Raw genomic sequence first — 10,548 nt, forward strand, 5'->3', positions numbered from 1 at the left:
TTTTAAAAGTTCAGTTTCAAAGACTCATTGGTGAAATAAAAAATTGAACATTTCCCTTAAAGAACAGAGAAACTATGGTGAAATGCTTACATTCAGGGATCTACTGGCTTTATGCTCTTATCTGGTAACCACTCTGTATTTGTGGCTGACACAGATCCCCATAACCATTACAGAAAAGGAATTTTTTTTATTTTAGAAACATTTTCCCTTTGCATAGCCTAGCATACTTCAGCCATATATGTGCCCAAATCTCAAACTCACAGTGGCAAAACACTCAACCTCATGCCCTAATTTCCTAAGAAGATCAGCCCAAAGGTGATTTAGTAACACAGGAAGCTTATACCCAGACACAAATATGAAATGTGGGTCAGAAAGGACATGGGCATGAGGAAGACAACTTTAACTGAATGTTCCTTGGCACTGGGGGAATGCCAGCAACAAGTTAGGTACTGTAGGGAACATAGAAACAGACAAAGCTCTTGCCTGAGAAGGAGTTCCTAATCAAATCAGACAAACCAGACATGAACACTGTCCAACAGTCTGGAGTGCAGAGAGCTGGATTTTACACAGGGAAACCTAAGGTCACTTTGGGCAATGGGGAGAGTCAGTTTTACTTCAAAAAGCCTGCTGGTCTCTGTGTCAAATAAGAAGTTTGGGAGAAGAAAATCCTCAACATACTTTCTTCTGATGTCTATTTGTACATCACTCAGGAAGCTGGTTTTTATAAGGGAGTACAGTTCAGTTTCATTTTTTTTCTGCAACCTTGTTCAGGAGAAGTTTGTAAACTATATAAATCTATCAGTTTGGTTTATTAGGGCAAGAAGAAAAACCTCAGTGAATCAGAGTCATAGGGAGAGATTTGACATTCTAAATGTGAACATCTCATGGAGTGTCCTCTGGGGTCCAATTCCTTCTGAACCTGTGATACACATCAGTCACTAATGTTACATCTGCTCTCAGCAGTACTCTATCCAGAGCAACAAAGGTTTTCCAAGCAATTTTCATGAGTGCATTGGTCTTCTTGGCAGCAGGCTGCCTTAATATGGATTACCAGGTCTCTACAGAAGATGTACTGAATGCCAGTAACCTAGCAAAGGAAAACTTTGGACTTACGTGATATTCATAATATAGGGAAGGGGAGATTCCTGCTTACATGGAATTTAGAGTTTAAACCCAGTATCATACATGTGTTTCCTTACAGCATTTACCTTCACTGTAGATCTCAACACTATGTGCTAAGTTCATTTTCTATTAGTCCCTCCTCACACTAGCCATGACAAGCCTAGTGATGGATTCCAGTAAAAATTTGTGATCAATAAATGCCGTAAGCAGGCATGGGAACTGCTAACTGCATGCGGCCACATGAGACAGAAGACAGCTATGATGCAACCTCACATAAATCCTCAATTTACTTAATTAAAATGTTGTCTTTTTTGTAAATTTTTTATAACTTGTTTTTGAGTTTCTTAAGAGTATTATTTTTAGATACCAATATTGTGCTACAATGTCAAAAGGAAGGATATATGCCAGCTTGAAAACTGAACTAAACATATACTTTGCATTCCCAAGTAGAACTCAAGTATGACAATTTCACGATTTTTCACAATGACTACCAGTGTCTTATTCTTTTAAGGCCCCTGCCTTAAAGAATAGATCCCAACCTTAAGTTTAAAGATCTTAATTAGTTCCATAGTTAAATAATAATATTATGAGAATACCCACTCCAAAAATACCATCTATTCCAGAGCTTTATCTATATTACAAAATATGAGATGCATACATGGTATTAGATCATTCTGTTATTTTAAGGAGTATATCAATAATTCTGCCATTTAAACAGAAGAATGTCTAAAGAAAAAATCCTAGCAAACATTAATATCATGTGGTATCTAAATAATAGCTTTATTTCCTTAACATTCCTTTAGGATCTTGTAGATTTTTTGGCAAGGGAAATAACATTAAAGAAACATTGTTTGAATGTAGTAAAATAGACTAGCTTCCGGTATTAGATTCCTATTGAGACAATGTTGGTGTCTATCAGCTGGTGAAGGACAGAAGACCAGAAGAAACGTCCCCTAAATGTCATGTAAACATGGTAGCCCTAACAACCCTGCCAAAGCTAACATTCCTGAAGCTAATGTGAATTAAAGGCCCCCACCACACACATATGGGTTATTCCTCCACCCTGTGAAACCAGGGCATGGGAAAAGTTGGGACTTCTGGAAATCTCAAGCAGCTAGAAAGGAAATATTTCTTTTATAGACATTTCTATGAGAAGACATTATAATTCAATCTTAAGTTAGCTTCTAGTAACTAAAATTTAAAGGAAATGCTGCCTCGCTGAGCTGATGGATCTTTTAAGAAATGTAGTGAGCTTACATTGACCTTGCCTGTTTACAAGATTCCCAGTCACACTTAAGCATAAATATTTTTACAAATTAGGGATAGACTTTATGCATTTAATTTCATTAGTAAAGAGAAAGGTATATTCCATGGAGATAGTTCTTACAGGGAAAAGAAGCCATGGAACAGTGAATCTCAACCTTTCTAATGCTGCAACTCTTTAACACAGTTCCTCATGTTGTGGTGACTGCCAACCGTAGAATTACCTCATTGCTACTTCATAACCATGATTTTGCTGCTGTTATAAATCCTAACATAAATAGCTGATAGGCAGGATATCTGATATATGACCATGGTGCCACCGCCTTAGAGGAATTAGAGTTGAAAACTGACTTTGGGAATCAGTTTTCCTATCAAGGATGCTTTCTCATCTGAATATCTCTCAAATTAGAAGACCAGGGTTGTGACAACAACCTGGACAACAGAGGAGAACCCCAGTCTCAAATCCAATGCTATGCTCCTTGCTTTTAAAACATGTATTGTTCTTCTAAACTTTTCACTTTAACATAAGTATTATACAGTTCTAAAATAGTACATTTATTGTGCTCTGTGCATAGATTTGTTGTTTTTGTTGTTGTTCTTGTTTAGATTTTATTTTTGTATGATAGGCTCATACAAAACTGATGATAACAACATCACAGCTAGAGTCCTGAAAATGATGCAATCAGCATGGAACACTCACAGCACAGTGGAAATCTCTCACACAGATCTTAATATAGCCATGCTCATCTCTCAGCTCAGCTCTTCTAGTTCCATTCTGTTGCTAGGACAAACATCATGAAAACAACTTGGGAAAGAAAGGAAGTTTTTGGCTTAAGCTTCCAGATCACAGTCCACCATTGAAGGTTGTTAGGGCAAGAATTCAAGCAAGAGCTTGAAGAGGAAAACAGGGCACAGCACTCTTTGCTGGCTCACTACCAGGGTTATGCTGAGCTCACAGTTTTATACCCAACCTACCTGTCCAGGTATGGTACATCTCATGACGAACTGGGATTTTCTATATCAACTAACAGTCCAGACAGTTCTCCACAGGCATGTATACAGGATAATCGGATCTGAATAATTCTGCAGTTAGGAGTCCCCTCTCAGAGGATTCTAGGTTGTTTTTGACAGTTATGGGTGTGCTGGCTAGTTTTTTTTTTTCTTCCAACTTGACACAACATAGAGTCATCTCAGAACAGAGAACATCAATTGAGAAAACACCTCCATCAAACTGGCATGTAGCCAGGTCTGTGGGGACATTTTTTAAAATTAATGATTACTGTGGGAGGGCCTAGACCATTGTGGGTACCACCCTTGGGTAGGGAGGGCTGAGTTGTACAGAAAGCAAACCATACAAACTATACAGAGCAAGCCAGTAAACAGCACTCCTGTTTCTGCTTCAGCTCCTTCTTCCAGGTTTTTTCTCTAGCTTCTGCCCTGGCTTCTGTTAGTGATAGACTATGATATGGAAATGTAATCTAAGTAAACCCTTTCCTCCCCAAATTGCTTTTGGTCTTGGTATTTTATTAAAGTATTTATTTTTCTGGGTGGTTAGTATATGCCCTTTTATTCTTTATTGGAGATTTCTAGCCCATCTTGTCTTTGTATGTTCCCTAGTAAAGAACACAGAAACACTATAATTTAAAAGCAGCTGGCACTGAGCTGGGTAGACTCTGAGCTATACTAATTTCTCCACCTGTTAAATGCCACTTGTCAATCTGATGTCTCCCTGGTGTGCTTTTGCTCCATCAGTCTGTTCTCAGGCTATACTTTTCTCAGCCACGTGCTCCTGGTTCATCCTGTCTAATGGAGATCTCTTTTTGTCTTGGCATTCTTTCTCCTTCTCCTTGTAGTCTCTTTGGAGATCCCCTACTCAATTCTAAGGCCCAGCTCCCTATAAATTCTACCTAGTCATGAACCCCACCCAGCCATTTATTGACCAATCAGGAATTAAATTGGGGGGCAAGGCTTGCACAACAAAGGCCAGTGTATATGAGAATTCACTTGTCTGGGCAGCAACCAGATGTTGGGATTCAGGGTTTAGCATTTGTATACCTGGCACCAGACCAACCCCCAACAGCATTTATCACAGCAATAAAAAGCAATGGATACAGAAAATGTGGTACATCTACACAATGGAGTACACTCAGCTATTAAAAACAATGAATTTATGAAATTCTTAGGGAAATGGATGGATCTGGAGAATACTATCCTGAGTGAGGTAACCCAATCACAAAAGAACACACATGGTATGCACTCTCTGATAAGTGGATATTAGCCCAGAAGCTCGGAATACCCAAAATACAATCTATAAACCCCAAGAAACTCAAGAAGAAGGAAGACCAAAGTGTGGATACTTGGTTCCTTCTTAGGAGGGGGAACAAAATACCCATGGAAGGAGTGGTAGAGACAAACTATGGAGCAGAAACTGAAGGAAAAACAATCCAGAGACTGCACCACCTGGGAATCCTTCCCATATTCAATCATCAAACCCAGACACTATTGTGGATGCCAGCAAGTGCTGGCTGACAGGAGCCTGATATAGCTGTCTCCTGAGAGGCTCTGCCAGTGCCACACTAATACAGAAGTAAAGGCTCACAGCCATCCATTGGACTGAGCACAGGGTCCCCACTGAAGGAGCTAGGGATAGGACCCAAGGAGCTGAAGGGTTTTCAGCCCCTTAAGATGAACAACAATATGAACTAACTAGTACCCTCAGAGCTTCCAGGGACTAAACCACCAACCAAAGAGACATGGTGGGACTCATGGCTCCAACAGCATATGTATAGCATATGTATAGCAGAGGATATCCTAGTCGGTCATCATGGGAGGAGAGGCCCTTGGCCCTGTAGAAGGCTCTATGCCCCAGTGTAGGAGAATGCCAGGGCCAGGAAGTGGGAGAGGGTGGGTTGGTGAGCAGGAGGCGGGGGAGAACATTTTTTTTTTCTGGAGGGGAGACCAGGAAAAGAGATAACATTTGAAATGTAAATAAAGAAAATATCTAATAAAAAAAAGAAAGAAAGCCAAACTACTAGGAGAACATCATTTTCTTAATCCCTTATAAGTATCATGTTCTTCATTTCTACTAGTTCGTCATTTCAGAACTATTGTATGAATGGAATTACAGAATATGTAAACCTTGGAGGCTTTACCCCCACCCATGTAGTGTAGTTCTCTGAGGATTTATCAAGTTTGTGTTTATCAACATTATGTTCTCATTTTTTCCATCTGAGAATACATGCTATAATTATACTGTGGTTTGTTAAACAATTCACTCACTAGAAAACATGTAAGACATTTTCAGTTTTTACTTAATATGAATAAATTTGCCATAAGTACTCATGGAGAAGTGTTTATGTAAAATTAAGACTTTATTTCTCTAGGAATGTCTAGAACTGCAATTGCTTGGCCCTATGGGAAGTGCACGTCTCCTAAGAGACTAGATCTTGGGTTTAGACTCCATCTTAGGGAGGCTGACCTAAGGTTGAACTTAAGTCACTCCCCAACAAACCTGCCCCTAGCACCAGTTTCCAGGTTACAAGTCTGCCCCTGGAACTTCACTTCCTAACAACCGCCAATCAGGAGGAAAGAGGAAATTAAGTTTATGGGTCAGCTCCCAGCACCAGTCAATTATTTTTTATATTGAATATTTTCGTTATTTACATTTCAAATGTTATCCCCTTTCATGGTCCCCCCCGAAATCCCCTATTCCTTCACCCTCCTCCTGCTTCTATGAGAGTGTTCTCCCACCCATTCACCCACTTCCACCTCCCCACCCTTGCATTCCCTACACTGGGGCATCCAGCCTTCACAGGACGAAGGGCCTGTTCTCCCATTGATGACTGACAGGGCCACCCTTTGCTACAGCTGGAGCCATGGGTTCCTTCATGTGTTCTCTTTGGTTAGTGGTTTAGTTCCTGGGAGCTCTGAGTATATGTGGGGGTCTGATTGTCGTTCTTCCTATGGGGTTGCAAACCCTTCAGTTCCTTTAGTCCTTGCTCTAACTCCTCCATTGGGGACCCTGTGCTCAGTCCAATGGTTGGCTATGAGCACTGCTTCTGTATTTGTCAGACTCTGGCAGAGCCTCTCAGGAGACAGCCATATCAGGCTCCTGTCAGCTTTCACTTATTTGTATCCACAATAATGTCTGTGTTTGATGACTGTATATGGGTTGGATCCCCAGGTGCAGCCCTTACTGGGTGGCCTTTCCTTCAGTCTCTGTTCCACACTTTGTCTCCAAATTTCCTCCTCTGAGTATTTTGTTCCCCCTTCTAAGAAGGACTGGAGCATCCACGCTTTGGTCTTCTTTCTTCTTGGGCTTCACAATAGCCTCCCCCAACCCCTAATCAGATATATGCCAAGCTAGAAACCCCCTCGCTTGTTTGCTTATCTCTGTAAATGCTTGCTTGCTTTAAACTGTTCTGGGCTTCACCCTTCTGTCCTGCTATGTCAGTGTCAGTGGTGAGCCCAAGCTTGAGCTTAAATAAGAAGACCCTGGTGAGATTGCATCAGAGTTGGCTCCTTGGTGGTCTTTTGGGGTTCGTGAACCAGCACAACAGTCCAACTCTCATGTTACATTTGTACCAGTCATATATGAGTGTTCTATTTTATCCACAGTCTTTGAAAAGTTTGGTATTGTCACAATTATTTTATTGTCACAACTCCAATAGGCATGTAGCAGTATCTCCCTATGGTTTTAACATGTATTTTATTAAAAGCTAATAATATTATTTTATCATGATTATACTCTATCTTTACACCTTCAGTGAAAGTCTTCATGTTCTTTACCCATGTTCCTCTTTGTTCACAGGATATTGGTTCTATTATACCCTATGGATATGAAAGTTTAAAGATACTTACGTCCCTTATATAAAATGTACAGTGAAGTCTTTGTATACTCTTGTATACTTTAAATTACTTCTACATTATGCATGCTGACTTATCTGACACAAATGTTATGGTAGTAGTTGTTATGTATGATTTAGGCACTAACAAAGAAATTTAGCACAAATGTACCGTTTTATTACCTCTCCAGTATTTTCCATCAGTGTATGATTGAATCTGTAGATACCAATAAAGACACCAAGTTTCTTTATTCATGCTTTTGACTTATTTCACCCAAATTTTGTAATTTTCAGCATGTAAATTCTATTTTCATTTTATTTTGTGTGTATTTAAGCTTATCACTTTCACTAAAGAAAAATGATTTATTTAATATAAACTTAATTTATTTAATTTCAATTTCCATTAGCATTATATAGGAATACTTTTGAAATTTTTTTTGTATTTATTCTTTTCTCAGTAGATTTGTTGAAATCACTTATTAGCACAATAAATTTGCCTTGGGCATACTACTTGAGGTTTTCTACAATTAGCCACCTGACTTCAAGAATGCAAAACATTCAGGCTTCTCCTACTGTGCCTCACACAGTAGGGTCTCAGCTCAACATCTCTAAGCAATACTCTGGTATCAAGGTGAAATTATACAGAGATATTTCTCTGCCATTACTTTTAGTTCACTGAATGCCTACTGTGGGCATAGGAGTAATCGTGGAGCGGTTCAAAGGTCAGTCTGCATGAAATTGAATTCTGGTTTATTCATACACTAGGCTGTGACTTTGTTTAAGTTTCCTAACCCCCTAAATTTTGTTATCTCTAAATCTGGATAACAATGGCATCTTTCCCATCAGAATATACAGATTTAATTGGACAAAGAACTTAGTACAAAGCTTGACATAGGGTAAGTATATAGTACAAATTAGTTTATTACTAAGATGCATTACATCCTAATATGCTATATATTAGGTTAGATATGTCATATACTTTCCACTACTCCCTGAATTTTCGCATTGCCTTGGAATACATTTTAATGTTTCTTTTTTCTCTTTGGTATTTCCTTCAACAAAGAGAGAATTCACATAATCTGTGGTGGTAAAAATTCTTTCACTCTGTGTCAATATAGTCTCCAATTGTTGCTTTGGTCAACACATTCCACATGGATGTTGGACGGTGAAAACAAATTCAGTTGTTTCCTGAAACACAAAGTCTGTCAGAAAGGAAATCGTTTTTATGTAAGAATGAACAATTTCTGATAAATCAGGTAATTCTAGATGGACAGGGCAGCCTTTTACACTTAGAATTTTCCAGAGGAGCTGTCTGTACTTCACACATTTACGTAGCTTCTGTCCTCGCTTTGGCAGCGTAGGCTTGATTCTAAACATACCATGAAATAGGCTGTATATTTGGCCAAGATTGTTCTCTTGGTCCAAAATGGCATCAACATTATTAACTAAATACACATTGACTTGGAAATGAGAAGAAAAGGAATTCAAATGAAAAAAAAATCAGTTTTAATGCCAACATTTCTGTTCTATTTCAGTGCACTCCAACCACAGTAACACACCCAAGGCAGGCGAGATGCAGGTGGCTCTTATGCTAGGTGTTAGGAAAGGCAGGAGCTGTAGTGGCAAACAATGCACTGTTTGTGAGTCCTACTTTGTGAAAAGAAGAGGTGAATTCTCAACATTGAGTTTATGCTCTTTCCTTAAAATTCCTCCTGCTACTTCTTGGTCCCTCTGTTTTGATTTTGGTCTCTCTAGTGACAGCAGTAGGTTTTCCAATGAGTCCTCAGTAGCATCATGCTTTCTACCTGTAGACTTCTGGTAAGTTAGCCTCGCTTTTTTGCTATTTATTAGGTGACAGCTGGTCCCAGAAGACTACACATCCTTTCTTCACAAACACCCTGAAAACAAAACAAAGAGAAGAATTGCAAGCCAGTCTTGAAAAGCACATTGTTCTCTGTATTATTTGGTCAAGTTATCATTCTGAACATGCTGTAAAGGAGCTTAATAGCAACTTTGGTTTTCCTAATAAGGCAAGGCAAAGGTAGACTGCAGGTTTAGTTAAACAAGTGCTGGTGGTCTTCTAAATAGATTTAATATAAACATTTTCCTCTTTTAGGATATGTATTTTAACAAAAAGCCCTAGGATGCTTTTTGTCTTTGCTTTGATTCCTTTCTAAAGTTGCACGCGCGCGCGCACACACACACACACACACACACACACACACACACACACACACACCTCTATATACTACTGTTCTACGTCTATTCAGGAAAATATTAACTTATACATAGATCACTGCCCAAGAACCCAGTGCAATTTAGAGATCTTTTTATGCCTAGCCCACTGTTATCATTCACGAATAGTCTATCAATGAGTTATATATATTAACTGCTGGATACTTGTCCTAATCTAGTAAATGAAATATTTTAAGGCTTCTTGTTAACATAAAGTAATTGAACATTTTAGAATGTTTAGACATGTGAAAGCATAGTGAAAATAAAGGTAAACAATAATCTCATAACCAAACGGAACCGAAAATCTCAACTTGTATATTCTTTAACATGAGACTACTTCAAGAAAAAGTAGTATATTGTGAGTATTAATACTTTAAGGTTGGAGTCCTATATAGAACTGGGCTTAGTATTTTTTCTTTTATTTAGATAGTTTTATTCTCACATACATAATCTGACTATTGTTTCCCCTCCCTGTACTTCTCCCACTTTCTTCCCCATTTCCCTCCCATCCAGATCTGCTCCCTTTTGGTCTCTCACTAGAAGACAAACAGACTTTTAAAGGGTAATAATAAAATAAGATTAAACAAAACTGGTACATTAGAATTGGACAAAACAAATAGAAAGATGAATCTAAGAGAAGACATGAGAAAAAGAGACCCACTTATTTGCACTATTAGGAACCCCATAAAAATGCTAAACTGGAAGCCATAAAATATCTGCAATTCTTAATGTATGTTTCCAAGTATTCTGTTGATAGATATGAAAGGTATATTTAACAAAATAAAATTATACATTAAAATTCTTTTATAACTTAATTTTAAAGGGGTAACCAATCATGATCACTTTAACAACAGTCAATACAACTATTGTATCACTTAGCTACAAAGTATTTAAGGTGATTTTTCAAAACTAAATTCTAGATTATGTATGTATTGTGGGTTGTTTTATTTTTTTCTGAGGTATATTTAAAAACCATTCCAAACTGAGTTGTGTATGTCTATCTTTGTGGAAATTATCTGTTATTTCCTAGGGGAAAGTTTCTAGCAATGGAATTGCTAGAGCCAGTAGGAAGCATTTTGATGGC

At 38.3% G+C, this 10,548-nt stretch overlaps 1 long non-coding RNA gene across 3 annotated transcripts in view; it reads right to left on the bottom strand.

The window, feature by feature from the left end:
* LOC116086015 overlaps positions 1-3,478 on the bottom strand; it is a 58,021-nt gene extending 54,543 nt beyond the window's left edge. For all 3 annotated transcript variants that reach the window (XR_004116786.1, XR_004116788.1, XR_004116787.1), the window contains exon 1: positions 3,361-3,478. This is a non-coding gene — a long non-coding RNA (uncharacterized LOC116086015). The remainder of the gene's footprint in view (positions 1-3,360) is intronic.
* Between the last annotated feature and the right edge of the window lie 7,070 nt (positions 3,479-10,548).

Source organism: Mastomys coucha, unplaced genomic scaffold, assembly GCF_008632895.1.
Source record: "Mastomys coucha isolate ucsf_1 unplaced genomic scaffold, UCSF_Mcou_1 pScaffold12, whole genome shotgun sequence".
In the NCBI taxonomy this organism is placed as follows: domain Eukaryota; kingdom Metazoa; phylum Chordata; class Mammalia; order Rodentia; family Muridae; genus Mastomys; species Mastomys coucha.